This window comes from Lissotriton helveticus, chromosome 6 (genome assembly GCF_964261635.1).
Source record: "Lissotriton helveticus chromosome 6, aLisHel1.1, whole genome shotgun sequence".
NCBI lineage: Eukaryota > Metazoa > Chordata > Amphibia > Caudata > Salamandridae > Lissotriton > Lissotriton helveticus.
In genome coordinates, this window is record NC_136067.1 from 789,494,397 (window position 1) to 789,509,178 (window position 14,782).

The window sequence follows — 14,782 nt, forward strand, 5'->3', positions numbered from 1 at the left end:
TTTGGTGGTGTAGATGGGTTTCCCGTGGGGGGAGCGCCAGTGCTTCCCCCATGGGTGGGTGCCATGATGGAACAGTTCCATCATGAGCACACGTCCACCGTGGCTCATAACGGAACTGTGCCGTCATGAACATGGAAGGGGTTAACTATAGTATTTTCATGGCCATGCACACACGCAAGGCAATCTTTAATCACATCCCTGTTGAACACTGTGTGCTCGGCACACCACACTGAAATCCACAATAACAATAGAACTAGTTTCACATGGTCCTCCAACTCTTCATAGAAAAATAGTGATAGGCTGTTTAGACCCAGACCCAGGAGTTTCCTATACAAACAGTTCTCTTCTTGCTGGATGGCTTTACAGTTGTATTAACCCCAAATAGCAGTACCATACTGCAGTAGAGGAAGGCATTTCATTTTGTATATTTGCTTTAAGAGCAAAATGGCATTCCTCCCTATCATTGTTTGAAAACCTAAACAGATCCCTACGAGCTTGGCTAAAGCATGTACAACGGTTAGATAGGCAAGTAAGCCAGTTTATCTGCTGGTTGTTTTATTAATGTTGGTATCCTGCTCCAGCTCCTCCATAAAGCTTTCAGAAAGATACAACACACACTTTAAGCCCGTTGGCCGTTTGGGACAGTAGTACTGCATCGTCAGCATAGAGCAGTGAGGGCACGAATACTGACATGAGTGTTCTTTTCTTGAGTTACAAATGATATCTGTCTTGAGTTTTTGTGGTGTTTTGTTACACTCCCAAATTAATTTCTCTTTTAACTAGAGGAAGATGGAAACTAAATGGCTTAGTAAATCTGGTGGTCATGTGCATAGAAGTGACAGTCCAGTCCTTCATTGTTCATTTGGTACAGTAAGGAGGAAATGTGGATATCAAATACTACTGGCTGCATAGGAGCTTCTTAGAGTATTCACAGGTAAGTATGGAGTTCTGGGATGTGTCCAAGGTAATTTTTGTGGATGCTATGGAATATATACAGAGTGCCTTTGTTTCAGAGATATTTGTCCATACTTTTCTACAGGTGTAACTAATACAGATGTTCTCCCTCCCATCGGGTTCTATCTCTTGATGCGCACCTTGATTTACTTCAGAAGTGGCTCTAATCCAGTCATAAAATGGGACAAGACACATTATTTTATATCCTTCATCTGAAAATCCAGCGTACTGCACACCTAGAGATTGCCTTCATGAATGTTGTAAATTAATAATGATTATTTAAACAAGCAGGAGTATTAAGACCGCCTTTGGCTAGAGTAGGCTGTGGGGGAAGGCAGTGAGTTCTAAAATGTAATGTCGGCCAGAAATACTTTAAATGTTGTAACATACATTTTAATAATCAGTTTGTTTTGCTGAACGAAAAAATATGCTAAGTTGCTTTCATAGTATAGTTTAAGTTGAGGAATTATTAGACTTTGAATATGTGATGCTTTGTTCCATCTCTGGTAATAGTTTAGGAGTTGAAAGGTCTCATTGTTTCACTTCTCTTCAGAGCATTCCAAGTGCTATAAGGGACATTGACTGTAAGGATAGTGTGACAGGAAAAAACTCAAGGCCCGATTCACAAAGGTAAACTAACACTTTTGAGTACATTCCTTACGTTTTTTTTGGTATTCACAAAAAAAAGATTTAACAGCAACTTTACGACTCCAGAGACAGTCAGGGCTGGGAACACAACATGTAAAAAAATAGGACAGGCCTTTAGGCAGGGTTCTCTCATCGGCGGACTTCTCCACCGAGAATACGGAGTCTCGGCAGTTGTAATGGTACTATTAGATTGTTTGTTTGTGAATACCAAAAAAGAGTAATCTTTGTTCATCTTTGTGAATCGGGCCCTCAGTTGATCTGGGGAGAGCAAGGAAGGAGCGAGGTTTGCCGAGTCATAGATAAACGTGTATGGCTGTGATCCATTTTTCAAAAAGATTTATTTGCACTGCACGCTGGGGGTTAGCCAAAAAATTCAGAGTGGTTCTGGAGTCATTGAAGAGGTACTTTAGTATGTTGTAAAATTAATCCCTCTACAAAGAGAGTGAGAGTGTCACTGAGCTGGTGAGAAAGAGACAGCCCAAGTCCAAATCCCATCTAATTAATAGCCAAATATGTGTGGCTTTAACAGTTACTGCATACATCCAAGCAACTTCAAAAAATGCATAATATATGTGAGTGGCTGAAGTGTTTTACCAACAGACAGAACGGGCCAAACAAGATTTTCAGAAAATGCTCTTACCACTGAAACCTGTGTCAACACTACCCCATGTTACAGAAAAAGGAATTGGAGTGTATTACTTTTCCCAATAAATTGCTGATAATCTAGCTATATTTTAAAGTGTGAATAGTTTTGTACAGATAAGAGGGAATATATCAGAAAAAGTCAAGATCTCACAAATTAAAAGACTTATTTATTCCATGAATGAGGGTTTTGCAATTAAGCTTTAAAAGCTGAACTTACACTGATTAAATTATGGATCATAAGGAGACATCGAGTCACATTCCATTTACAGTATTATCTGAGAATCACTGAAGGGATTATTTGTGAACCAATTACATTTTTGTTTTTGGTACGGAAAGATTCAATAAACCCACACTTTTAGCGATTGTACATCCCCACTTTCAATAATTTATTGGTACTTTGCAAAGATGGTCTAATGGTTAATTAAAATATGCAGATTTCACCTGGTGTGCTGTTAGAACTAAAGGCGATCCTGCTGGGGAGTTGGCCTTCACACTCGCAACACTTACTACCGGTGTAATAAAGCAGGGTGCAGCGAGGTGGAAGTACGGTGTCCAACACAAGTCAGTGAATGTTTCTATGTGCGATAATTATTAATCACACAGCACGCCTCATACATTTCTTCATAAACAAATTACTTGAGGGCATTAATATTCCTTTTTAATGTTCTTTTTTATGTGCTGCGATTGTTATGTAAAAAGTGACAAAAGGTTTAATCTCTGCTGATTTGCTTCTCTGTTTCATTTTGTGTCAACTGTTCTGTTTTAATTTCTTTCGTGTTTCAGTAATTCAGCACATGGTGGTTTCCTAAACCAGAACCTGCAATGCAGTGGATCAGGCAGCCTGCTACTCTGGAACACTCCTGCACAGTTTAGCCATATGGTGAACATTTATACCAAGCTTAGAAAGTGACTTGCTTTGCCTCTTATACAGCACAACACAATTAATTAGCGATCGTGCAATGGCTATAGCTGATTAGTCATGGGGTAACCCGATCTGCAATAAACGTCGGACTGTAGATTGATTGTTATTAATGTTCACACCTGCCTTTGGTTCATCCAAGGTTTCGAATATTCAACTGGCAACAGTTGGAAAGCAGGTTTGTATCATTAGAAAAATTGCTACTAGGCTCGAATGGGAATATGGGGCCATATGTATCAACATCCTGATTTGCGATTCTCAAATAGCGATTTTTTTTAGAAATCGCTATTTGAGAAATGCAAATAGGAATGTATGTAAAAAATCACAATTTTTTAGCGATTTCTTAATATTCCCTAATTGCGATTCGCAAATTGCGAATCGCAATTAAGGAATACTTTCCCATTCATTTCTATGGGCCAGGAGGCCCATAGCAATGAATGGGAAGTTTTCTCAATTTGCGATTCGCAATTTGAGAATCGCAAATTGAGAATAATTTCAAGGGTTCAAGGGTGTCATAAGGACACCCTGATGCACCCCTGAAATTTACATGTGTGCGCATATGGTGCACATACATGTATGTGCGCCTCATGGCACCTTTACAAATGCCACAAAGTGCATTTGTGAAAGAAATCGCAAATTACCACCAACTTCAAGTTTGTGGTAATTTGCGATTTCTTAATGAGAAATCGCACAACTTGGGTGCTTCATACATAGCATTTTAGGAATCGCAATTTGCAATTCCTTAATTTTGCTATGCGATTTTAATCATACATCGCATTTTTTGCTTTTTTAGTCGCAAACGCGGCTTTTTTGCGAATCGCAGCATTTGCGACTATAAAAACGGATGATACATATGCCCCATGGATCGGTGATCTGTGTAAGAATAGGATTGTTGTGGAAAATGGCACACCTTACCTCAGTCCTTGATACCAGTGGCCTTTTATTTTTAATGGGGAAAGTAAAAAAAGGGATCGGCCCCATCGGGATTGAGCGACAAGCGGTGTGTCTGCAGATATAATTATTTGGGGAATCCGACTCAGAATTACTGAATGACTATGTAATTCCCCATTTCTATTTAAACCCTCAGGGTCCAACGTTAATGGACTGGATTTTCCCCAAGCCAAGAGTTACTGATACCCCAGGTAGCGGTGACCCTGGTAACTCCGAGGGTGGATAAAATCGGAGCCTTGCTCCGGGTCACTCATATTGAGGGAGCAAGTAGTGGTTAATTTGTGGAGGTGAAGGTGGTGTGCACCAGTACTAATTTTTTGGGACCAGACTTATTTTCCAAAATTAGACTATTCAAATAAAGGCTAAAATAGTAGAAATGAAGAATAAGAGAAAGCTAGAAGAATGTTGCCAAAGGAAGAAAGCAAGGATGAGAAAAGACAAGAGTGAAATAAAGAAACATTAAGGGACCTATTATGATCTCGGTCATAAAGTCTATGACCATGGGCATTTAGTAGTAGTAAAGTTAGGAATCCTAACTTTAGGATTTTTCTCAGTTTAGTAGTAGTAAAGTTAGGAAACCTAACTTTACTACTACTAAATGCCTTTTGTGAACACCGAAAGTCGTAAAGTTAGGATGTGGTCTTAGCTTACTTTTGTGAATCGGCCCCAAACCACCTTTCTCTCCCCCACCCCCATGCCCAATGGTATGATGTACCTCTCCCACTTCTCCTACGCCATAATGTACCCTACCAACCCTGAGATCACCCCTAACATGCTCTCAGGAGTCACAGCCACCACCCCACCCCTTCCGACCTCACTAACTGCAGCTACTGATGGACTATGCGAAAGCCACTCAAAATAGTCACGTTAAACGTTAACAGCATGTTGCACCATATCAAATATAGGCCTTGACGGTGAACTTCACTAGCCCTAGGAGTGCAGAAAACTCTGCTTCGCGATGTGCAGCAGAGTTTTTTCCTCGCTCGCGAGCGGCAGGAATACCAGCACAAACTGCAGTTCGAATTGCACTCCGCCACTTGTGGAACTTCGCAGAGTTTTATTGTAACTTCGCGGAGTTCTGCGTAGCAAAACTATGCGAAATATGCCCAGGCCTAAGGTCCTACACTATCTACAAATGTAAACCACATGGACCTTGCTATACTCCAGGAAATGCATCTGACCCCTGAGGAATCACTGAAGCTTGGGTGGGCACTCATTAGTAGCAGTAACCTGGTAAGTTTCAGGGGAGCATACCCCTATCCGAAAGTGCTTTTAAGAAGTATGGGATGGCCATACTCATGCAGTGCACCCTCCCATGTAGAGCACTCAAGACCTGGACAGATACAGGTAACCGGTGAGCTTTTGCGAAATTGCGATTCCTGGACAAGTCCTTAATGCTTGGGCCCATTTTTGCCCCCCAACACAGACAATCTAGCTTTCTTGCCAGCTCATCACAACTGTTTTTGGCCTTTGGCTATACCCCTTTTCTCTTAAGTGGTGACTTGAACCTGGCCCCAGACCCAATATTAGATCGCACAGAAAGGACAGACACTTAAGCGGGCCCAGACAGAGCTTTACTGAATGACCACCTCAGTCTCAGACTATGCCCTAAAAGGCATATTGTGACTCCTGCGCTCTGCTGAAAGGGAATACACTTTCTTTTCATGCCTGCTGAGCACGCAATAGTGAATAGACTTCTTCTTACTTCAACACCTACTCCTCCCCTCAGTATTGAATTGCTTTATCTTGGAGGCTGCTGGAACAGGCCATGGAATGGTTTGACTGGATATAGACCTGTGCCCGTAGGCCCCTCTGCCAGCTTATTGGCAGATGTAGGCCTTTGTCTACACCCTATGTGAGCGACAAGAGGTGCTTCGCAGCCATGTTTGCACCCAACTGTCAGATAACGAAGGATATGTGACATCCCATAGGACCCTCTGGGCCACTGGAAAGGCAACTCTGACAGGCTCTCTGATGCAAGACTCAGAGGGGCCAATCACCAGACTCAGGCAGCCCATATGGTAGCAAAGGGCAAGGAGAAGGCGCTTCATCTTTGGTATACAGCAAACTTGGGAATACTAACAGCAGAGACGTGGAGACAGTCAAATCAGTCCTTAATTACTTTTTCGCTGCATCAGTTCTAAAAAAGCATTGGTCAAACTGGAATGGTGCTCATACAATCAGGGTTAAAAAAGATGGTCGGCTACTAGCCATGCAGCTAGGGCAACACAAGTCTCTGAGAACGTTCAAAAATATTCAGAATATTTCCACCCACTTAAGGATATCACCCCGTTCTAACCATTCCGGAACACCAACTATCCAAAGATTAGAACGGCGTGTAAAATTCTCAAGTTCCTCGATCTTGGCCTCCATGATTAATTTTTCACGTGCCACTGAGTCTACTTGTTGAAGGACACCAATCATTTGATCCACTGAGGTGGAAATCCTTGATTCAGCCTCATGAAGACGACCTGGAAGACTAGCAACTGCTTCCTCTATCTTTCCCAAGCTTTGCTGGATCGATTGAATTTCTAACTGTTGTGTTTTCTTCATATCTCTAATTTCCTAAAGAATCAAATTTAATATACTTTTAATATCCATCTGGTAAGAAACTTCCTTCTCGTCCTGAAATATAAGGGCAGACTCTTTGGTTCCTTGTTGATATCCGATTTTATCTAAATCGGCCCCGGCCTCTATTATAGTAGAGCTACTTTCCAGTGAGATTTGGGGCCCAGAGCGAGCTGAGAATATTAACTGATCTGCCAAAGGCTGCTGGTCTTGCTTATCTGGCTGACCCGGAGCCTGGGCCACAGTGGTATCATTTATTTGCATTTGGAGACCATTCGAGCTGGTTCGAAGAAGAGAAGATGGAGAGGGAGGGAGTGGAGTCGCAATTGACATTGTCATTATAGCGTCATTAAGCAGAATTGGAATCGGGAGGCCTGGAGCTGGGTCCTGTGCCAGTATCAATGGTGGATGCCCCCCTAAAGACTAATAAAAATAACACACCCAGGCAGGCAACCTAGATATACAATGTGATGAGACCCAGACAACTGAAAATGACATGGAACAACAAAGTAGTATCTGTTTTTAGAAAATTCTTAGCGTTTTAATAATTATCATATACATATGAATAAAAAGTTTTACATACAAGATGTTTAAACATAATACAAGTACATTGCATGGACAACAAATAACATAAAATGTTTCTTTTTTTTAATAAAAGTGGTGCAAATGAGGTAATGACGAATTCTTCTCTACGCGTTTTGACAAGAAGTGTTTTCGTCAGGAAATTACCATCAAGGGACTTTTTAAAAACAATCTGATAGGGGCACGAACGCTGGTGCTATAGAACAATCACTGATATGTGTTGTCTTGTAGGTAGTTGTCCCTGTATTTATAGAATGCTCTGTGGCAGTGCAAGTCCTGCAGGAGGTGGTGTTCTGAGTAGATTCACTTTCGAGTGCAGTCAGACTTGGTTTAAAAAGCAGCGTTGCAACTTGCCGACGATCTGGCTGCTATTATGCGAAGCTGGATATGTTCAAGTTCTGGTGCATTATAAAACTCGGCTAGTGGATAAAGGCGACGTGTCAGCTTGCCGAAGATATGGTTGCTGTCACACGAAGCCGAGTGAGGCAGGGATTGCCTTTCGTCGTCTCTCAAGTCTGCTGGTCAAAAATAGATGTAGTTAGATGCCCCCCTAAAGAACATGGCCCAGAAGTAGAGGAGATAACCGTCAAAGAAAATACTGACTCTGTTAGAGAGGCTCCTGCAGTTGGACCCCCTGTACTCCCAGTAATAACCAGCACAGAGTCCTGCACGAGAACATTGTTTCTCGAATTGCCAGTAGAAGGAGTGGGGGGTACCATCTTTTTCACAAAAAGAGGGAAATCTCTGGCATTTTTCAGTTCCTGGTTCGAGCAAACCTCAGAGATCCCTAACTGAAGATTTTGATACCTGGAAGTAACTTCTATAAGTGTCGCCATTCTTACCGTTTTTAAAGGGGAATCTTCAATCCCTGAGCTTTGCGAACTAACAGGTATGTGCGAATCGCAAAAAAAATGCATTTGCGATTGCAAATTACTGTGTGGCAATGCATCAACCTTATTTTTGTGAAAATATAAATTTTTTCGCAAAACTAAGGAATCGCAAAATTATTCTAAGAAAACATTTGCGATTCTTTATTTGCGATTCTCAACTACAGAATCACAAATAAAGAATCGCAATTGAAATGCATAGAAAATCGCTAATAGCGATTTTCCTAGAATTCACAAAATTGCAATAGCAAATGAAGAAGGGACACAACCAGGTGGTAATCATGAGTGCAAATCTGAAACAGCTGCAAATCAACAGAAACTGATTTAAACACACCCACAATGAGCTACCACAAGTCAAAATGGCAGGACTGTACCTGATGGCGAGGAGGATGAGGCTGCAGGCTGCTCGACAGAGAGGGAGGCGAATCAATCAGCGCATCTTCAGAGTCCGCATAACTTTGCTAGGACAGCAGGAGGATGAGATATACGAACGGTATAGGCTGAATGCAGCAATGATACATGATCTCATCAATGAATTGGACCTCATCCAGCAACGACAGACTCATAGGACCAATGCAATCCCAACGCATGTACAGGTTTTATGCTGCCTACATCTACTTGCGTCAGGCAGTTTTCAGGGTGTAATTGCAGTAGCAGGAGGTGTGTCGCAAAGTGCATTGTCAAGAATATTCAAAGCATTCTTTGATGCCATGATGGTCCGGATAGACTCACATATAAGTTTCCCTACCACAGCCCATGACATTGCCTAAAATTCACAAAAATGATCGGTTACCACCAGGTAGACCAATTGTTTCGGGCTGTGACTCTGCTTTAGAGCCAGTCTCAAAATATATTGATTTTTTCTTGAAACCATTTATACTGGAGGTCAAATCGCACCTCAGGGATACCACTGATTTTATCACAAAAACAGAAGGGCAGACATTCAATGAAGAAACACAGGTGATGGTGACACTTGATGTCGCCTCGCTTTATACCCAAATCCCCCAGGACGAGGCATTACAGGTGATGGAATTATACCTAGACCAACGCGATAGACCACACAGGGTACCCACCTCATTCATTTTAGCATTGGCAGAAATAACACTACGCAGAAACTATTTTAAGTTTGAAAATAATTTTTTCATTCAAGTAAAAGGCACCGCCATGGGCTGTCCTTACGTGCCGGAGATGGCAGTGTTATATATGGCACAATATGAAGAGAGATTCATATACAATAATAACCCATTCTCAGGCAACATAAACCAATGGCTCAGGTACATCGACGACGTCTGGCTCCTGTGGCACGGGAGACAGACCGAGCTCGAGCACTTTCATGAGTGGCTAAACTCCAGGCATAATGACATCAAATTTTCTATGGAATCCAGTAAATGCAAAATGACCTTTCTTGACGTCACAGTAGGCACCAGAGCAGAAACGCTGACAACTACTATATACAAAAAAGAAACAGATCGAAATACCATCCTCCATTACAGAAGTTCCCACCCACAGTGCTTAAAAGAGAATCTTCCTCATGGACAACTATTGAGGATAAGACGAAACTGCACAGATGTGGCAGACTTCGAATCTCATGCAACAGCATTTTGCACGGAAATGGCTAAAAGAGGTTATCCCAAAAAACTACTAAAACATTCTAAGAAACGGGCCAGATTCACCCCAAGAGAAAATCTCCTTCAGATAAAAGAGAAGGGCGAGTTAGATAAATTGGTTTGTGTAACAACCTTTGGTCCGCACACAAATCAATTTAAACGCATCATTTAGAAAAATTGGCATTTATTGGAAACTCTTGAACACCCTCTACAAAAACCCATTTTCGCTATGCGCAAGAACACAAGCATAGTCCAGCAACTTGTAAGAGCGGATAGTTATATCCTCAAGCAGAAGAGCGACCTGATAGCACAGTGGAATTTAAAACCCATATGTGGGCACCACAAATGTGGCAATTGCGTGTCCTGTTCAACGACACTAGAAGGAAATGTGTTTGACCATGACGGGGTCAAATGGAAACATGATATGTTTACGAACTGTAAGACCAAATATGTGGTCTATGCTGTTGTATGTCCATACAACAGAGTATATATCGGCAAAACTTGCCAATCCATTAATGTAAGGATTACACAACACCGCTGGAGAATAAAGAAAAAAGTTGTATCTGCACCCATGGTTGAACATTTTTTGAGCAAAAACCATGGTGAAAATGATTTCAAGTGGACAGTACTACCATGGATTGACCCGAAACATCAATCGCCATGCGTTGAGAGTGCATTGTTGCGCAAAGAAGCGTACCTCATTATGAAATTCGATAGTGTAAACAAAGGACTAAATTGCATGAGCGAAGTAAATAGGGCGTAGAATTCATGTACGTTCTAGAAACACGAACAATCCTCCATGACTGTTAGATACAGACGCGAGGCACCGCTGATCAGAGCATCAGGCAGAAACTACAACTCCCACAATACAATGGCAACACCAGCAACGTTCGAAGCGGTCTGGATTGGCCAGATGGGCATCACGTGACCGGGACCTGAGTACTGAATGTAATTGCGCATGCACGGGTGTTGTTAACCGCACACACCCGTGAGTGAGAAGAAATTGACAACGCTGAAAGTTTGAAAATCAAAAAGGTGAGATTCACGAACGGCATCTGCCGCGTTATTGACTTTTAACATGACGGACCAGTGAAGTGATCCCTCTTCTGTCATTTGCAGGATAAACGACTGCTAGGAAACCAAAAAACAGCGGCATCCACTTCTGCTCGACTTCCGTCCATTGACGAGTAAGTTCATATTCCCGTTAACACGCAGGGCACACCAGCTTCTCCCCCTCTAAAAGTACACTCATGCGACGTTTTGCATTTTTTCAGAAATGTAATTAAAAAATCCGGGACCCAGAGACCAATTGAAAATCACGACGGCCATGCAGCACGCCGCTAGTTCAACACGATAAAGGTAACATAACCATTCTGTCCTTTTCACTTATAGTAGGGCGCCATTCACACTGGGAATAACGGTTCCCTAACCCGCATTTTACTCTGTTGCAGCGTGACACCCACGGCACTGACGACATGTTAAAGGTCAGCGCAACCTTGGCTACACAAAAGGTATGCCGCATCTTTTGATGCAATCTATGTTGAGGTAATTTTTAATGGATTGAGGAACGATTGCTAAAAATTCTTCCTCGTTTTTTTGTCATAAACAGTTCCCCATGGAAACGACTCATCCTGCCCTGATGAGAGTCCTGTGATTCATATAGCGGGACTTGAAACGCGTCGGCAACGGCATTCATTCGTTAAAGACATTTGACGTTAATGGCATTCGTTTGCCATAAGGCATTCACTCCCTGATCAAATTGAAAAGATTAAATGTGATACTTGATCAGGCCTTTAAGATGTTCACAAAAAGCTTTTTCTCACCCCCTGGGAATTGAATACATAATTGTTTCTGTTCTATTGTTCCTTGGTAACTGTATATTAATTTGTGTACAAATTGTCAGTATATTTGTTTTGTATTTGAATATATTTGTATATTTCTTTGTGTTTTTCACTGTAAGATTTATGTTTTGTGATTCACAAATTTGCAATTGTATGGCAAGACGTTCAGTTGATGATGTTCTTTCTCTGGCTAACCATAAAATAAGATCAACAATTAATTAAAAAACAAAATGACATAAATAAAGTGTCAGCATAAACTAATAAAGTTTTGTTTATCCTCGTTCATGCATTAATTGTCTGAAACAACATTAGAGGCATAGGTAAATTCCCTTTTGTGCAGTATCCAGTGGCCCAACCTACCCTCTTTCCTACAGGGCCCAACCCCCCTTTTTTTAAAAGTTCAAGAGCGGGTAGTCACCCGAGCGGGCAGGGATTGACACAGTGTGTCTTCCTTATCACCATAAATACAGATTAGTTCTACAGCATGGGACTCGTCTTCTGGTTAGTATGGCAGAGAAAGATACGCTGTCCTTTACGGAAAGCCACATTCAGAATCTAATTGATTCCTCTCCATTTTCCACCATAACGCTGAGTGCCTCAGCTAAACAGCAGAATGAGGCCGAAAAATTGACCCGTCTTCATAAAAAACACATACGAACTGAGCTTCACGGGCACTTCTTACTTAAACACTTGAAGGCAGGGACGATTCCTTGGGGCCTCCAGGTAAAAAACATTCCGGTCATCTTTATTGAAGACGCAGATTACAAGAAAGGGTTCAGTTACATAAATACGAAGTGCAGTAGAGATTTAATGGTGCACACTATAGAGACAGCCCAACACATTTGTAGTCAAGAAGAGAGAGAAATAGAAGAGCTCATTAAGACCATCACAGACAACCAAACAGTAACAGAAGCTAAGGTGCTCCTAGAAAAGATAGAAAAAGAAATCCAGCTTTTCAAGGATAACACCATTAATGTAAAAGCAGCCCAATTTGAGAGAGATTCCAAATCGTTCAAACTAGACCAGGTGTATTCCTTTCTCAAAGACGATTTTTACACTTCAGGGGAATGAAGGGGTGAATTAACATTATTTCAAGGTAGATCGAGAAACAGGTTCCTCACATTTTATGACACAACCTCCTCTGATTCCTCTTCGGATTCAAGGCAGGATAATTCCAAAAAGCGAGGGCCCCCCGCAGCATCTTTTTTAGCCAGAGGCGGACGGTCGAGGGTCCGCTTCAAGCAGCCATGGGAGATGCGAACTCGCAACAAGTACTACAAGAACTAGAGAAGTCAACTATAGTCAACCTTTCAAATAAACAGCTAATGAAAGATGAAGAAATGGTTTTAAGCCTGGGTCTCAAGTTTGTTCCAAACAAGAGAACGGATTTTACTAAACTTAAGTTAGAAGCATTAGACTTTTGCCCGCAAAATAAGGTTGAAGGCCTTTTTCGCAGGCGCTGAAGTGACGTCAAGTCAGGAAAGCACTGGACTCAGAGTCAAAGCCAGGTTTACCCCCACACAAAACATACCAAAAAAATGTCTGCATTCGAACAAGCGGTCATATCATACCTCACCAAACTGGAAAAGACAAAAGGTTTTGTGCAGAATAACATCAGTAAAGGCCTTACATCTGCTATTCGTGATCTTAAAGCAGATACATCTATTTTAATAAAACAGGCTGACAAGGGTGGGGCAGTGGTGATATGGCCCCGCACTTTGTATCTTGATGAGGGCAAATCACATGTGAACAACCAAGAGTGGTACAGGCCGGTAAAGGAGGATCCTGTGCACGCAATCCAAGACAAGATTGCCAAAATAACTAAGGGAGGATTGGATGAAGGATTCTTAGGCCCCAAGGAGTTTGAATACTTAAATAAAAAATCGCCAAGAACGCCTGTCCTGTATTTCCTGCCTAAAATTCACAAAAATGATCGGGTACCAACAGGTAGACCAATTGTTTCGGGCTGTGACTCTGCTTTAGAGCCAGTCTCAAAATATATTGATTTTTTTCTTGAAACCATTTATACTGGAGGTCAAATCGTACCTCAGGGATACCACTGATTTTATCACAAAAACAGAAGGGCAGACATTCAATGAAGAAACACAGGTGATGGTGACACTTGATGTTGCCTCGCTTTATACCCAAATCCCCCAGGACGAGGCATTACAGGTGATGGAATTATACCTAGACCAACGCGATAGACCCTACAGGGTACCCACCTCATTCATTTTAGCATTGGCAGAAATAACACTATGCAGCAACTATTTTAAGTTTGAAAATAATTTTTTCATTCAAGTAAAAGGCAATGCCATGGGCTGTCCTTACGCGCCGGAGATGGCAGTGTTATATATGGCACAATATGAAGAGAGATCCATATACAATAATAACCCATTCTCAGGCAACATAAACCATTGGCTCAGGTACATCGACGACGTCTGGCTCCTGTGGCAGGGGAGCCAGACCGAGCACGAGCACTTTCATGAGTGGCTAACCTCCAGGCATAATGACATCAAATTTTCTATGGTATCCAGTAAATGCAAAATGACCTTTCTTGACGTCACAGTAGGCACCAGCGCAGAAACGCTGACAACTACTATATACAAAAAAGAAACAGATAGAAATACCATCCTCCATTACAGAAGTTCCCACCCACAGTGCTTAAAAGAGAATCTTCCTTATGGACAACTATTGAGGATAAGACGAAACTGCACAGATGTGGCAGACTTCGAATCTCATGCAACAGCATTTTGCGTGGAAATGGCTAAAAGAGGTTATCCCAAAAAACTACTAAAACATTCTAAGAAACGGGCCAGATTCACCCCAAGAGAAAATCTCCTTCAGATAAAAGAGAAGGGCGAGTTAGATAAATTGGTTTGTGTAACAACCTTTGGTCCGCACACAAATCAATTTAAAACGAATCATTTTGAAAAATTGGCATTTATTGGAAACTCTTGAACACCCTCTACAAAAACCCATTTTCGCTATGCGTAAGAACACAAGCATAGGCCAGCAACTTGTAAGAGCGGATAGTTATATCCCCAAGCAGAAGAGCGACCTGATAGCGCAATGGAATTTAAAACCTATATGTGGGCACCACAAATGTGGCAATTGCGTGTCCTGTTCAACGACACTAGAAGGAAATGTGTTTGACCATGACGGGGTCAAATGGAAACATGA